At 37.6% G+C, this 17,013-nt stretch overlaps 1 long non-coding RNA gene across 3 annotated transcripts in view; it reads left to right on the forward strand.

Annotated features, from left to right (window-relative positions):
• Nucleotides 1-17,013, forward strand: part of LOC135964805 (uncharacterized) — a 568,134-nt gene that overhangs the window by 289,053 nt on the left and 262,068 nt on the right. For all 3 annotated transcript variants that reach the window (XR_010577459.2, XR_010577458.2, XR_012416940.1), the window contains one exon: nt 12,725-12,778. This is a non-coding gene — a long non-coding RNA (uncharacterized lncRNA). The remainder of the gene's footprint in view (nt 1-12,724; nt 12,779-17,013) is intronic.

Raw genomic sequence — 17,013 nt, forward strand, 5'->3', positions numbered from 1 at the left:
CATTTATATGGTGAACCACATGTATTGATTTCCATATGTTTAACCAACCTTGCATCCCAGGAATAATGCCTATTTGGTTATGGTAATTAAGTTTTTGGGTCAGGTGTGGTGGCTCATGCCTGTAATCCCATCACTTTGGGAGGTGGAGGTGGGTAGATCACCTGAGGTTGGGAGTTCGAGACTAGCCTGACCAATATGGAGAAACCCCGTCTCTACTAAAACTACAAAATTAGCTGGGCATGGTGGTGGGTGCCTGTAATCCCAGCTACTCAGGAGGCTGAGGCAGGAGCATCACTTGAACCCAGGAGGCAGAGGTTGTGGTGAGCTGAGATCATGCCATTGCACTCCAGCCTGCGCAATAAGAGTGAAACTCCATCTCAAAAAAAAAAAAAAAGTGCTACTGGACTCAATTTGCTGGTGTTTTCTTGAAAATGTTTGCATCTATATTCATCAGGGATATTGGCCTGTAGTATTATTTTTTTGTTGTTTCTTTGCAGAACCCACAGAAGACTTCCATGGTCTTACAACGTAAAAGACCCAGAACTCAGCCCCACTTCTGGAACCTTGCTTTCAGGTTACCTCTCTTTGCTGAGGGCTTTACTTTTGCTTAATAAGTGCTACTCTCAGTTTTTGCTATCAGAGTGATACTGGTTTCATAGAATATGTTTGGAAGGAGTCATCTACCTCAATTTTTTGAAATAATTTGAGAAGGATTGGTACTACCTCTTCTTTGTAACTTTGGCAGAATGTGGCATTGAAACCCTGTGGTCTCAGTCTATTTTTTAGTTGGTCATTTTTTTTTTCTTACTCAGTTTTGATACCAATTGCACCTAATAGACATCTACAGAACACTCCACCTATCAACCACAGAATATACATTCTTCTATGTACATGGGATGTACTGTAAGATTGATCACATTCTTGGCCATAAAGAAAGTCTCAATAAACTAAAAAAATTGAAATCCAAACAATCATACTGTCACACCATATTGGAATAAAAAGAGAAATCAATACCAAGAAGATCTGTTGAAACCAGACAACTACATGGAAATTAAACAACTTGTTTCTAAATATCTTTTGGCTAAACAAAGTAATTAGGAAGACATTTTAAAAAATATTTGAAACAAATGAATGTAGAGAGACAACATACTAAAATCTCTGGAATGCAGCAAAAGCAGTACTAAGAACAATGTAGAAAACAGTAAATGCCTACGTCAAGAAGTTAGAAAGATCTCAAATCAACGACCTAACATCACAACTAGGCAAACCAGAAAAACAAAAACTAATCCCTAATGTAGAAGAAAATAAATAACTAAAATCAGATGCTAATTGAACAAAATTGAGATATACAAATCCATACAAAGGATCAACACAACCAAAAGTTGATTTTTTGAAATGACAAACAAGAAAATACTTGTTACATGTTAGTAATTTAGCTTACCTTAGATGAAATGAAGTAAAGGAGGTAATGTGGATTATAAGAAAAAGATACTTGCGTACATATGTTTTTAGCAGCACAATTTGCAATTGCAAAAATGTAGGACCAGCCCAAATTCCCATCAATCAATGAGTGGATAAAGAAACTGTGATATCAAACTGTGATATCATATATACAGCATATATATATCTCTATCAATCATATATATCATATATATGATATATAATAGATATATATTATATATATAGTATTACATCATATATATGATGAAATACTACTCAGCCATAAAATGAATGAATTAATAGCATTCACAGCAACCTGGATGAGATTATAGACTATTATTCTAAGTGAAGTAATCCAGGAATGGAAAACCAAACATTGTATGTTCTTACTTATAAGTGAGATCTAAGCTATCAGGATGCAAAGGTGTAAGAATGACAATGGACTTTAGGAATTTAGGGGGAAAGTGAGGAAGGGAGTGACAGATAAAAGACTAAAAATAGGGTGCACTGTATACTTCTTGGGTGATGGGTGCACCAAAATCTCACAAATCACCGCTAAAGAATTTACTCATGTAACTAAACACTACCTGTTCCCTAATAACCTATGGAAATGGGGGGGGAAAAAAGAAAAAAAAACTTGGAACTTCAATCTCTCCCTTCAGATGTAGACTTGGGTAAATCTATAAGAAGGAATTTTCTTACCAAATGGGGATAATGATAGCATCACTCCTTGTGAGGAGTAAATAAGTTAATGTAAGTCAAGCAGTTGGCATTCAAAAGTGGAGGTAAGCTGAAGCCCTGTCAACTTTATTTTTTTTCTTATGTGATGTCATTTAGAGAAAAAAAAATGTTCGTGTAGTCCAACTGATTATTCATAGACATCCTGCATTCCCAGATGAATTTAGGCAACCCAACCCAATTCAGCTACCTTCAGTGATTCCCAGAAAACACCCTCATCAAAAATTAATACTATAATTGTGAAAAATAAATGTTAGGTATTGTGTTCTTCATGTTCTAGTTTCTTAATAGAATAAAAACATAAAGCTCTACTTTCTTGCTTGACCAGCATTTCTATAGATATGACAATTAAAAATAAACTCAGTGTCATAGAAACAAGGGAGTTGAAGACAATATTTCACGAAATGAAGTCACTTTTAAACGTGATTTTCTAAGATCTAAAAATAGTTTATTTTGGTGTGGCCTCATGGGTTTGCCACAAACTTTTTAAAATTTCAAGACTTGATATTGCTTTGAATTGATTTCCAAACCAGGAAGCACCAAGTATGCTGCACATTTAATCTATTCCATGGATGAAATAGTTTTTGTAAGATCAACATACAAAAAGCACAGGTGAACTTTAGTAAATGATAAAAAGATTTGAAGGTTGATTTTGAAAATCATGTAATCATGTTATTTAAATAGATTCAAATAATTTGTTAAAAGTCATGGAAAATTTTGTAATATTTATTCACAAAATGTATCTTGAATTTTGTCATTCTTGTCATTATATGCACCTGGCTCCTCAAAAACATTCGCACTTGATATTTTCTCCATAGACATTAACAACACATGTGCCTCCCAAATACAGAGCACTAATCATAATTTCGAGCAGCACTGCTGAGAAAGATTTTAGTAAACTCAAAAGCTTTTCTTTTCTAAACTCAAGAATTGAAAATGCCCAGAAGATGGTACTCAGGAAGGTCTGCACAGCCTTTCAGAAATAGATCTCACCTCTAGAGCAAATGAAAATACAAAAGCAGAAATCGAGAAGATAGTGTTTATCTCAGGGAATAAAAGCCACTTGTAAAGCCCCAGAGATTGCTGCTGCTGCCAGACATTTAGTCATAGGAAGCAAGTGAAAATGAATTTATTAACTACATGGGAAATTGAGTTACTTATATTCACGCACAGGTAAAAAGCATAGTATATTTAATCTAAAACAATCAGATCTCATATAATCTGATCCTTTTTCAAAATGTATAGCATTTAACCTTCTTTAATAGTGATTAATTTGCCTGTCTTCTTTTATACCACACTCCCTTCAATATGCCTGTTGATAAACCTTCAGATTATTCAAACTTTTTATTTCTATTCTATGATCTGGACTGAGAGTTAAAAGAGATGGGAGGTACATGAGGGTGCATGGACTTCATTCTTTCTTTTTATTTTTATAATATGGTGTTAATTATTGCTAGCATTGATGATTTCCAAGGAAAACATTTCTACTTACTGGACATATGGTTCCCCTCACAGCCATTTAACCAAATGCATGGTATATTAGCTGTGGGCTAATGAGCTCTTCTTGCTGAAAAGTAGGTAATCCTCACAATTCCCTCACTTCTGGGTAGCATGGCTTCCACCAGGTCAGTCTCATGTAATTCAAGTCTTGGGTATTACAGTAAGTGCCATTTCAGAATGGAGAACTCACAGAGGAATTTGTAATAATACTAGGTAGGAATCAATTGAGATCATTTCTGTTGCAGGAAAGAAAAAATTTTTTTACATTAGTAAGACAAAATTTCATAGAGACATCAGGCTTCAGGCATAGTTTAATGAGGGCTCTAACTTAATAATTTTTTTATTTACTTTTTTATGCATTGGCTACATCGACTTCCTCCATGGCATCCAAGTGTAATGAGCAGTTCCAGACCTCACAGCCATACAACACACCATTCACATACATAAAGGGATTTAGCACTGGATAAAGTTTGCTTACTGACATTTTTAAACTAATCATGGCAGCAAGAAGAATCAAAAAAAGGCTCAACAGCTGGGATGCCCTTTAAAGCTGAGAGTGGTTTTGGATCCTTCTTAACCGTAAAGCTACTATGCACTTGGTGAAAGGGAGATAGAATCACAATACCAACAACAAAATTACTTGTATTTTAATGGAACGTTTGCAAGCCTTGAACAATTCTGGGTGCTTAATAATACATAGATTTTTCTTGAAATGAAAATTATGTAAATATAAGGCCTGGGGTTTTGTATTTGCTTGTTGATTTTCAAAGTTCACTAATGAAATATCCCAGCAAGATTTACTTGTTTTACACCACAGGCTCATATTTTTATATAATAGAGTATTATATACCTGTGTAATATAATAGGTGTTATATTACCTGTGCATGTGTATGATGCTACTGACCTACAAAATACAAAATTATGCTTTCTACAACAACAACCCTTACAAAAGCATTATAACATAGGTTATAAATATAACTTGTCATTAGGTAATGGCATTTTAGTTTCCTTTGAGTATATTAAAATAAATCACATTAAATTATATGCTTTATTTCATACTATTGAAATAAATGAAATATTCTGATATTATTTACTATATAGGACTTAAATTTATTTACTAAACAAATGTCTGCTGGGTAATTAACAATTGTCAGGCAGTACATACAGTGATAAAAGGAGAAAATGAATAAGACAAGATTCCTCTTCACAGCTTTCCCACAAGGTGCCACCCACCAACAAGTCATGAAATTAAATGCGTGACAACTGCACAGAATAATAATATTAAATTCAGATATACCAAGGTGTTAGGGACACTCAGTTACTGATTTAGAAATTAATCATCACTTAGTTGCTCAAAGGTGACTTGAACCGCAAAGGATGAATGGGAGTTTGTCAGATGAACAAAGGAAAAATGAGAATCACATAGAGAATATTGCTAACAAGGTAACTAAGAGATATGAAAGAATTAGGCGGGTGTGTAGGAGAACAATATAATTTGTCATCCAGACTGGAATGCATTTGGTAGAAAAAGAGAAGACTGATAATTTAAATTATATTATGCTTTGGAATATTATTGACCCACAAATTGAATTTTATATGTTGATAGACATATTAACAATTCTAATAAAATCTAATTCAGAAGTAATTTTTCTAAAAATTAAGAAATAATGTGCATATTAAAGAAAAACTTAAAATCATCCTTTCAATTTGATTATCTCAGCATTAAATTCAATAGAAGCAGAATAATTAGTGTTTCTTTGTATACTTAAGAGTTTCATGGTTGTTCCAGAATCTAGAACATATTCTTATTAGCATATTTTTGGTTAGTTATTATTATTTTTACTATTATTATTTTTTATTATACTATAAGTTCTGGAATACATGTGCAGAACGTGCAGGTTTGTTACATAGGTATATGTGTGCCATGGTGGTTTGCTGCACTCATCAACCCATCATCTACATTAGGTATTTCTCCTAATGCTATCCCTCCCCTAGCCCCCCACCCCCTGACAAGTCCTAATATGTGATGTTCTCCTCCCTGTGTCCATGTATTCTTATTGTTCAACTTCCACTTATGAGTGAGAACATGTGGTGTTTGGTTTTCTGTTCCTGTGTTACTTTGCTGAGAATGATGGTTTCCAGCTTCATCCATGTCCCTGCAAAGGACATGAACTCATCGTTTTTCATGGATGTGTAGTGTTCCATGGTGTATATGTGCCACATTTTCTTTATTAAGTCTATCATTGATGGGCATTTGGGTTGGTTTGAAGTCTTTGTTATTGTGAAGAGTGCCACAATAAACATATGTGTGTATGTGTCTTTATAGTAGAAAGATTTGTAATCCTTTGGGTATATACTCAGTAATGGGATTGCTGGATCAAATGGTATTTCTGGGTCTAGATCCTTGAAGAATCACTACACTGTCTTCCACAATGGTTGAACTAATTTACGCTCCCACCAACAGTGTAAAAGTGCTCCTATTTCTCCACATCCTCTCCAGCTTCTGTTGTTTCCTGACTTTTAAATGATTGCCATTCTAACTGGCGTGAGATGGTATCTCATTTTGGTTTTGATTTACATCTCTCTAATGACCAGTGATGATGAGCTTTTTTTCATATGTTTGTTGGCCGCATAAATGTCTTCTTTTGGGAAGTGTCTGTTCATCTCCTTTCCCTACTTTTTGATGGGGTTGTTTGTTTTTGCCTTGTAAATTTATTTAAGTTTCTTGTAGATCCTGGATATTAGCCCTTTGTCAGATGGAAGATTGCAAAACTTTCTCCCATTCTGTAGGTTGCCTGTTCACTCTGATGATAGTTTCTTTTGCTGTGCAGTAGCTCTTTAGTTTAATGAGATCCCATTTGTCAATTTTGGCTTTTGTTGCCATTGGTTTTTGTGTTTTAGTCATGAAGTTTTGCCCATGCCTATGTCCTGAATGGTATTGCCTAGGTTTTCTTCTAGAGTTTTTATGGTTTTAGGTCTTACGTTTAAGTCTTGAGTTAATTTTTGTATCAGGTGTAAGGAAGGGGTCCAGTTTCAGTTTTCTGCATATGGCTAGCCAGTTTTCCCAACACCATTTATTAAATAGGGAATCCTTTCCCCATTTCTTCTTTCAGGTTTGTCAAAGATCAGATGGTTGTAGATGTGTGGTGTTATTTCTGAGGCCTCTGTTCTGTTCCATTGGTTTACATATCTGTTTTGGTACCAGTATCATGTGGTTTTGGTTACTGTAGCCTTGTTGTATAGTTTGAAGTCAGGTAGCGTGATGCCTCCAGTTTTGTTCTTTTTGCTTAGGATTGTCCTGGCTATGCAGGCTCTTTTTTGGTTCCAAATGAAATTTAAAGTAGTTTTTTTTCTAATTCTGAGAGACTAGTATTGCAATCCCTGCTTTTTATTTTTCTTTCCATTTCCTTGGTAAATCTTCTCCATCCCTTTATTTTGAGCCTCTGTGTGTCTTTGCATGTGAGATGGGTCTCCTGAATACAGCACACCAATGGGTCTTGACTCTTTATCCAATTTGCCAGTCTGCATCTTTTAATTGGGGCACTTAGCCCACTTACTTTTAAGGTTGATATTTTTATGTGTGAATTAGATCCTATCATTATGATGCTAGATGGTTATTTTGCCTGTTAGTTGATGCAGTTTCTTCATAGCGTCAATGGTCTTTACAATTTGGTACTTTTTTGCAGTGGCTGCTACTAGTTGTTCCTTTCCATATTTAATGCTTCCTTCAAGAGCTCTTGTAAGGCAGGCCTGGTGGTGACAAAATCGCTCAGCGTTTGCTTGTCTATAAAGGATTTTATTTCTCTGCTTATGAAGCTTAGTTTGGCTGGATATGAAATTCTGGATTGAAAAATTTTTTCCTTAAGGTTGTTGAATATTGGCCCCCACTTTCTTCTGGCTTGTAGGGTTTCTGCAGAGAGATCCACTCTTAGTCTGATGGACTTCCCTTTGTGAGTAACCCAACCATTCTCTATGGCTGCCCTTAACATTTTTTCCTATGTTTCAACCTTGGTGAATCTGACAATTATGTGTCTTGGGGTTGCTCTTCTCAAGGGGTGTCTTTATGGTGTTCTCTGTATTTCCTGAATTTGAATGTTGGCCTGACTTGCTAGGTTTGGGAAGTTCCCCTGGATAATATCCTAAAGAGTGTTTTCCAACTTGGTTCCATCCTCCCTGTCTTTTTCAGGTACACCAATCAAATGTAGTTTTGGTATTTTCACATAGTCTCATATTTCTTGCAGGCTTTGTTCATTCTTTTTCGTTATTTTTTCTCTAATCTTGTCTTCAGGCTTTAGTTCATTAAGTTGATCTTCAATCTCTGATATCCTTTCTTCCACTTGATTGATTCAGCTATTGATACTTGGGTATGCTTCACAAAGTTCTCATGCTGTGTTTTTCAGCTCCATCAGGTCATTTAGGTTATTCTCTAAACTGGTTATTCTAGTTAGCAATTCTTCTAACCTCTTTTCAAGGTTCTTAGCTTCCTTGCATAGAGTTACTGCATGCTCCTTTAGCTCAGTGGAGTTTGTTATTATCCAGCTTCTGAAGCCTACTTCTGCCAATTTGTCAAACTCATTCTCTGTCCAGTTTTTTTCCCTTGTTGGTGAGGAGACATTCTGGTTTTTGGTATTTTCAGCCTTTTTGCTCTTTTTTTTTTTCTCGTCTTCGTGGATTTATCTACTTTGGTATTTGATGGCGAGCTTTGGATAGTGTTTTTGTGTGGATGTCCTTTTTGTTGATGCTATTCCTTTCTGTTTGTTAGTTTTCCTTCTAATAGTCAGACCCCTCTACTGCAGGTCTGCTGGAGTTTACTGGAGGTCCACTCCAAATCCTGTTTGTCTGGGTATCACCAGCAGAGCCTGCAGAACAGCAAAGATGGCAGCCTGTTCCTTCTTCTGGAAGATTCATCCCAGAGAGGCACCCACCAGATGCCAGCTGGAGCTCTCCTGTATCACGTGTCTGTCGACCCCTGCTGGGAAGTGTCTCCTAGTCAGGAGGCACGGGGGTCAGGGACCCACTTTAGAAGGCAGAATGTCTCTTAGCAGAGCTCGAGCACTGTGTTGGGAGATCCGCTGCTCTCTTTAGAGCTGGCAAGCAGGAGTGTTTAAGTCTGCTGAAGGTCCCCTTTCCAGGGGAGTCAATGGTTCTGTCTTACTGGCATTCCAAGCACCACTGGGATATGAAAAACAAAAAACAAAAAAAAACAAAATCTCCTACAGAGGCCCCTTTCCCAAGGTGCTCTGTCTCAGGGAGATGGGAGTTTTATCTATAAGCCCCTGACTGGAGCTGCTTCCTTTCTTTCAGAGATGTTCTGCCCAGAGAGGAGGAATCTAGAGAGGCAGTCTGGCTACAGCAGTTTTGCTGAGCTGCGGTGGGCCCTGCCCAGTTCAAACTTCCTGGCACCTTTGTTTACACTGAGGGGAAAACTGCCTTCTCAAGCCTCAGTAATGGTGGACTCCCCTCCCCCAACCACGCTTGGGCATCCCAGGTGGACTTCAGACTGCTCTGCTGGCTGCAAGAACTTCAAGCCACTGAATCTTAGCTTGCTGGACTTCATGGGGGTGGGATCTGCTGAGTTAGACCACTTGGCTCCCTGGCTTCAGTCCCCTTTCCAGGGGAGTGAATGGTTCTGTCTTACTGGCATTACAGGAACCACTGGGATATGAAAACAAAACAAAACAAAACACACCTCCTGCAGCTAGCTCAGCATCTGCCCAAATGGCTGCCCAGTTTTGTGCTTGAAACCCAGGTCCCTGGTGGTGTAGGCACTGGAGGGAATCTCCTGGCTTGTGAGTTGTGAAGACCATGATAAAAGCGTAGTATCTGGGCCAGAATGCACTGTTCCTCACGACACAGTCCCTCATGGTTTCCCTTGGCTAGCGGAGGGAGTTCCCTGATGCCTTGTGATTCCCAGGTGAGGCAACGCCCCACTCTGCTTCTGCTTGCCCTCCATAGGCTACACCCACTGTCTAAGCAGTCCCAATGAGATGAGCCAGGTACCTTAGTTGGAAATGCAGAAATCATCTGTCTTCTGCGTTGATCTTGCTGTGAGCTGCAGACTGGAGCTGTTCCTATTCGACCAACTTGCCAGCCACTCCATGCCATCCTAATTGATTACATTTTAAAGATAATACATTCGAAACTGTTGATAATAGCAATTGATTTTTCACTGTAGGCAATGAATGATCTAGTTTATTTTTTAAAATATCATACACATATATTTACTTTTTGGATGTACATTTCCAATAATTTTAACACATATATAGATTTGTGTAACAACTGATATAATTAGGGTCAGATTAGTTCTTTCACCTCAAAAACGCCCTGTGCTTGTCCTTTGTAGTCACACTCTCCCTCCAGTCGTAACCCCCAACAACCACTGTTCTGTGTTCTCTCATTGCAGATTTGTCATTTTTTGAGAAACATGCTCTTTCTAATGAGTCTAACTTCATAATTCATAAATTAATAATGAAATGTATAAATATTTTACACCAACTGTTTTCAGTTACTCTCTTTTTGACTACATTAAGAGTAACATCCTATGATGAATATCTTTTTAACACAAAGGCCTTAATCTGTCTCTGTTTATAACTCTTTCAATGATTCTAGAAATGTACATGTTGCAACAGTTGCAGATTTTTCACAATGCAATTTTATTTCAAATAACAGTATGAATTTATCCAATAGAAAATACGGCCTCCACAATAGGTTGTTTCTATAATTTGGGGTATCTCAAAGCACAATCATAACTGTCAGAATTAAATCTTGTATACTAATTGAGCTTCCTAATTTAACTTACCAGTTACCCCCATCATTGATAGATATAAATTTCAAAGTTATAACTTTGAATTGAATTGAATTCCTTTAAAAATTGTTATTTGATTAAAGCTTAAACAATTGAAATTTTTTATGGGCCAGTTTAAGAATATTTTCTTACAGCTTTTAACTGATTTTGAACAAAATGCAACCAAAATTTAGAAGACTGACATTAAACAATCTAATACTCATTAAAAACATCTATATTAATTTTTATATCCACTCTTCAAAATCTCAGACATTTCTGAAGTCCTAAGAATACAAAGAAACAAAACATACATTGCCATGCTGGCTTTCTTTCTCTAAAAAAAATTCTGTATATTAGTTTCGTCACTGAACTTTTGTATTACTGTTACTTGATGTAGTTATTTTAAAAATTAAAAGTTACAATCTGTTTTTCCATTATATTTTAATTGGTATGTCAGTTTACTCTCCTATAATTATGCATTATGTGTACTTCTGAAGCAATTCCAAGTACATTTTACTGCATTGAAAGATTACTGTATCAAAATATTCAAAATATTACCAAGAATAAGATATTTACTTACCTTATTTTACAAAAATTACAAAATTACATAATTTTACACCATGAAATTAATGATAAAACCATTTTGTTAACATTCTCAATCTTTTTGATGGAAGGACTTCTCAGCCTCTTATTTTTAACACAGATTTCATGTGTGCATAAAGCTGTGATTTTTTTAATTCTTTTTTTTAATTATTGTACTTTAAGTTCTAGGGTACATGTGCACAACATGCAGGTTTGTTACATACGTATACATGTGCCGCATTGGTGTGCTGCACACATTAACTTGTCATTTACATTAGGTACATCTCCTAATGCTATCCCTCCCCACCCCTGTACCACAAGACAGGCTCCAGTGTGGGATGTTCCCCTTCCTGTGTCCAAGTGATCTCATTGTTCAATTCCCACCTATGAGTGAGAACATGTGGTGTTTGGTTTTTTGCCCTTGCGATTGGTAATGGGGTGGCTTTGTGCATCACAGAGTCCATGGCAGGGACCAACATACAACTTCATGGAACACAAGTTGGTCAGACGTTTTCCCCACCACTACCCTATGTGTGAAAGAGTTAGTTGCTACTAGATACCCATGCCCTTGTGCACTCAATCCTTCGCCCCCAACCTCTGTATTGTACCATTATGCAACAGTAGAAAGGTATAGAATACTTCCCCATCCTGTTGCCTTCAGACCTTGTTATTTGATTGAGACTGTCTTAAGCCAAGACATGATAAATAATTATTAGCTTTTACTTCCCCTCTTGCACTCTTGGATTCACATGAGAAGGCAGCCGACATCTTCTGATTCAAGGAGAATGCAGAGACATGTGGAGTAGAATTAATTCACCCTTAGACCTGGAAAGTCCAGCCATTCTTCAACTTGAAGCAGACCTTCCCCCAGTAAGCTGCAGACCTGTGAGCAAGAAAAATAATTCATGATTGTAACTGAGATTCTGGGATGGTTTGTTACACAGCAAAAATTGACTAGTACAGACCACAATATCCTGTCTAAAAATGTCTCCTTCTCCCTTCATTTTACAAATCAAATGTGCATTTTCCTTCCACTGAAACTTTCTAACATGCCTACTGCATTCATACATTAGGCCCTCCTAGCAAAATTCCCCATTGTTATTTTAAAGTTATTCTCTGGAATATTCTTGCCTCTCTCATTACTTTATAAGTACTAACTTATGAAGTATTTGCAACATACACCTTCACTCTACTGGCTAGGTTAGTAGGCAAGTGCCTGAAGAGCATGAAGATGAAATGAATACAAGTATAGATTCTAGAAAGAAAGATGTGGTTATGCTGTTCCATTCGCCTCTAGCCTGTGAAACCATATCTGTGGACCTAACTCTGAACACTATCTCCAAAAGAGTTTCAATTAACCAGATAAAATACGCCATAACTTTAAGCAGAAACAAAATTCAAAGATTAAATCTACTAAATAAACAAGGTCTGTGCTGCTCTGTGTGTGTGTGTGTGTGTGTGTGAGAGAGAGAGAGAGACAGAGACAGAGACAGAGACAGAGACAGTGAGACAGAGAAACAGAGAGAGAGAGAGGAGAGTTTTCTTAAGAGAAGGAAACAGATACAACATTTTGTCTTTAAATATTTGAAGAATACTTCTGTGGATGGAAAATAAACTTGCTCTGTGGAATATAAGTAGTGAGAACAAGATCTAATACCCAGAAACTTCTCTGATTTGCAGAGATGCTGCTGCCATTCGGAGTCACTGGATATGGAATGGGCCACCTCAAGAAATGTAAGTGTGCTTTCATTGGAGACTGTCTGCAAAGATTATACCCACCTTTAATAAACATAATGTAAGAGATTCGTGCCTCACATAAATGATAACAATATCAATGAATGTTAATGGAGTGTTTAATTGCCACCACAACCAACCTTCAAACCTTCCTTCCTTCCTTCCTTCCTTCCTTCCTTCCTTCCTTCCTTCCTTCCTTCCTTCCTTCCTTCCTTCTCTCCTTCCATCCTTCCCTCCTTCCTTCTCTCCTTTCTTCGTTCCCTCCTTCCTTCCCTCCTTCCTTCCCTCCTTCCTTCTCTTCTTCCTTCCTTCCTTCCTGTCTTCCTTCCTTCCCTCCTTCCTTCTCTCCTTTCTTCCTTCCCTCCTTCATTCTCTCCTTTCTTCCTTCCCTCCTTACTTCTCTCCTTCCTTCCTCCCTTCCTTCCTTCCTTCTTTCCTTCCTTATTTCCTGCCTCCCTCCCTTCCTCCCTGCTTCCTTCCCTCCCTCCCTCCCCACTGCTAGTAAAAAGCTATGATCATCAACTGTGTACCAGCATAATGTTCAGCACGGGGGTTGCAGTGGCAAACAGACAGATATGTTTTCTGACCTCATGGAGCATTCCTTTGAGTGGTAAAGACTGATAATAAAGTAAACTAATAATTAAGTATATATTGTAATAAATGCAAAATATGAATAGAGAGCACATAGAGGGCATAGTTGATATATTTGAAAATTTGCCAGGGTTTTCCTATCTCTATGCTATTGTATATTTTTTCACCAGTCTGGTCTTGAGGCCTGTCTCATGATAGTGGCCATAAGCTCTAGCCTTGCCTGAACAGAAATTCAGGGGATTTAGTCTTGGATGACTACAATATGCCTTTTATCAGATATTTCTTTATTCTGGCAGACTACCTAATGCCTAAGTGTCCAACCTGTGACAATGTATCCCTCTAGAAACTTATTTATACTAAGACCATTGTGACTTTTGTTTGACCTGTGTTCGGTTTATTCCTACCAAGATATCGACTCTGTAGGAGGTCCTAACTGGGAAAGAAGTTAAGTTTGGGTGGTTTATTCAGGTAAAAGACAGAGTAGGCAACTCAAGAAAACAACATTAAATAGCAGAAACAATTTATTATTTACAGGTCCCAGAAAGAGAGGGCAGCATACCCTCGAGGACCAATGGGAAAAGGCTATTAGTCCAGGACATGCATGCCCAACCAGTGGGTGGGGAATGAATGAGAGTGAGCCAGAGATCTGTGTGCTGAAGTCTTTATTATAATCCATGGCATTACTTAGGTGGGTTTCCTGCAGCAAGTTCTGATGGTGGGTTTAGAGCAAGCGGGGATGAGTTCCATGGAGTCCACTGTGACTGAGAGGCAGTCATTGTGGTGTATATGAGCAGTGCATGAGGTGTGTGGAGTCAATAAGTTATATCAAGCTTTTCCATAGGAAGATGATCACCGGGAGTTGGTTGTATAAAGCAGATATCTGGATTGGACACATTAAGAAACTAGATGGAGGTGGAAAAGTGTAAACAAGGGTGACTATGCCCTGCTCCTGATATGAAAAAATTAAACATATTCAAAATGGATGCCAAGGCAACATAAAATTATAATTTTCTATAAATCCTAATTACAGATAAATACACTGATTTTCAGACAGGTTAACATCCAACAGCTAATATGTGCCAGAGCTAGATTTCAAATTGAGGTCTATCCAATCTCAATGTTTGCATTTCCATTGCACTTCAGTGGGCGGTGAAAGTAAGTCCCTAATAAGGCACTTTCAAACCCCAAGATGCTGAGATTCATATGACATATGCTGTGTTCACAGATATCAGTGATTCAACAGTAAAGCTGCTTTCATAGCAAGCATTTAATTATTTTTAGTAGCATTAGAAATATTTTTTTTTCTTTTCTTTTTTTTTTTTTTTTTTTTTGAGATGGAGTCTTGCTCTGTCGTCCAGGCTGGAGTGCCATGGCGCGATCTCCACTCACTGCAAGCTCCGCTTCCCGGGTTCACACCATTCTCCTGCCTCAGCCTCCCGTGTAGCTGGGACTACAGGCGCCCGCCACCACGCCCAGCTCATTTTTTAAAATGTATTTTTAGTAGAGACGGGGTTTCACCGTGTTAGCCAGGATGGTCTTGATCTCCTGACCTCGTGATCCGCCCGTCTCGGCCTCTCAAAGTGCTGGGATTACAGGCGTGAGCCACCGCGCCCGACCTAGAAATATTTTTCAAACTAAATACTGGTATGAAATTAAAATAAGAAGAAATATGGTAAAGTATAGGCTATAAAGAATGGTGGGACCATTAGTCTAAACATAGTAACCTGCATTTGTTTAAATACATAATGCTGTAAGATTTCCTGTGAACCCATTGAGAAGCTATGTTTTGTTTGTATTCAAAATCCTGCCTCAAAACTTGGTATTTTCCCATAAAAGTGAATAAACTGATAAGGAGGAGTTATTTTCTGAGATACTTGCTGCAAAATCATGTAGACTGTAAATCTGTCTGAAGAATAGACCTGAATATTCTTTGTTATGTTCTTCCTAGGTATGGCATTCAGTTAAATAATTACCCGGGATTTAACTGCAAGGCACCAAAAAGAGACAGTTGTGTATATGAAACACATGCTGAGATTGCACTCAAATAACCTGAGTTCAAGTCCCAGCTCTAAGCCTCAATGTTCTTTGTTCTATCTGTAAAGTAGGCATAACATTGCTGATTTCACAGGGTTGAATGCTGAGGGTTGAAAAGAAGTGTTGTGCTATCCATAGAGAAACAGGTCTTTATGGCTGAAGCTGGAGGCCATTATCCTCAGCAAACTAACAAAGGAACAGAAAACGAACACTGCATGTTCTTACTTATAAGCGGGAGTTGAACAATGAGAACACATGGACAAAGAGAGAGGAACAACACACACTGAGGCCTGTTGGGGGAGTGAAGGGAGTATGGAGAGCATCAGGAAAAATAGCTGATGCATGCTGGGCTTAATACCTAGGTGACAGGTTGATAGCAAACTACCATGGCACATGTTTACCTGTGTAACAAAACTGCACATCCTGCACATGTAACTGAACTGGAACTTCAAGTAAGGTAAAATTTTTAAAAAGATAACATAAAAAGGAAACATGCCCTGTTATAAAACCAAGCCCTACGATATGCTGCATTTGTCTAGAATAATTTCAATAGTTTCTAAATGTTCAATTTTCTATATACAGTGAATTTAAGCTTGTATGTCTCCCATTACACATAATGTTGAATCTCCCTTACCTCAACAGTTAAGAATTGTCCATTTATGGCTTATGGAATTGTCTCTGTCCTAATCTCTCTTGGAAATTTTTCTTTTGCTACCCTACTAATCTTCTGTGCCCCACGCTGTTTCTATCTCATATCCGTTGAATTAAAATGGATGTATCTTTGTTCCAGGGTTGAAACTATGTTTAGGGAGCCCTCCTTTTTCTATCTGCATTTTCTTAAATGACATCTCCCACATTCATGGATTTGTATTGCTCTGATTCTCACTGTTTCTAATTTGGTTCTGATTAAAATTTTCAATCTGCTGTAACGTTAAGAATGTGTGCTCTCTTTTAATATGTGCTGTGTGAAGTGCCTACCTGTAAAGCCAGAAGTAGCAGCCTTTTCTAGTAGGGAAGGGACACCTGGGTTGTTCTGGATGTTGGTTGTAAGTGAATAACATTCAGTTGGTCACAACCTGAGACAGCCCTCCCTGCTGTGTAGATGTCAATGACTTTAGGACGTGCACTGTGCTGCGCTGCACACATTTCTCTAGTATGCTTCAGCCTCCGATGTGTTGTTTAATTGTTTCATGTCCAGTATGTGAAGGCTATGAAAGTGTTTTAAAATCTTTAAAATTCTCCTTATGGAAATTTTGTAATTTTGTGTTATTACTATCATTGGCATCACCGTTGTGAGCTCATGTGTTTTTCCTATATCACAGAGCAGGCAACTGTCTATAGGAAAGGCTCTTCCCTCTCAAGTTGCTGCCTAATCTTGAAATTACTGGTACAAACATATTATATATTTATTATTTTGGATTAGATTCATTTAATAAATATTATCAAACACCTTTTATGTGCTAGGCACTCACTCATGTTCTGAAAGGTATAGTCATTGGTATTATACTATGTACATTTACAAAATACGTTTAAAGGGATCATGGGGTATTATCATTGCCCTTTAATGGATAAATATTAATGAGTGTTTAAATACCTTGTAGGTTACAGTT

Source organism: Macaca fascicularis, chromosome 8 (assembly GCF_037993035.2).
Source record: "Macaca fascicularis isolate 582-1 chromosome 8, T2T-MFA8v1.1".
In the NCBI taxonomy this organism is placed as follows: domain Eukaryota; kingdom Metazoa; phylum Chordata; class Mammalia; order Primates; family Cercopithecidae; genus Macaca; species Macaca fascicularis.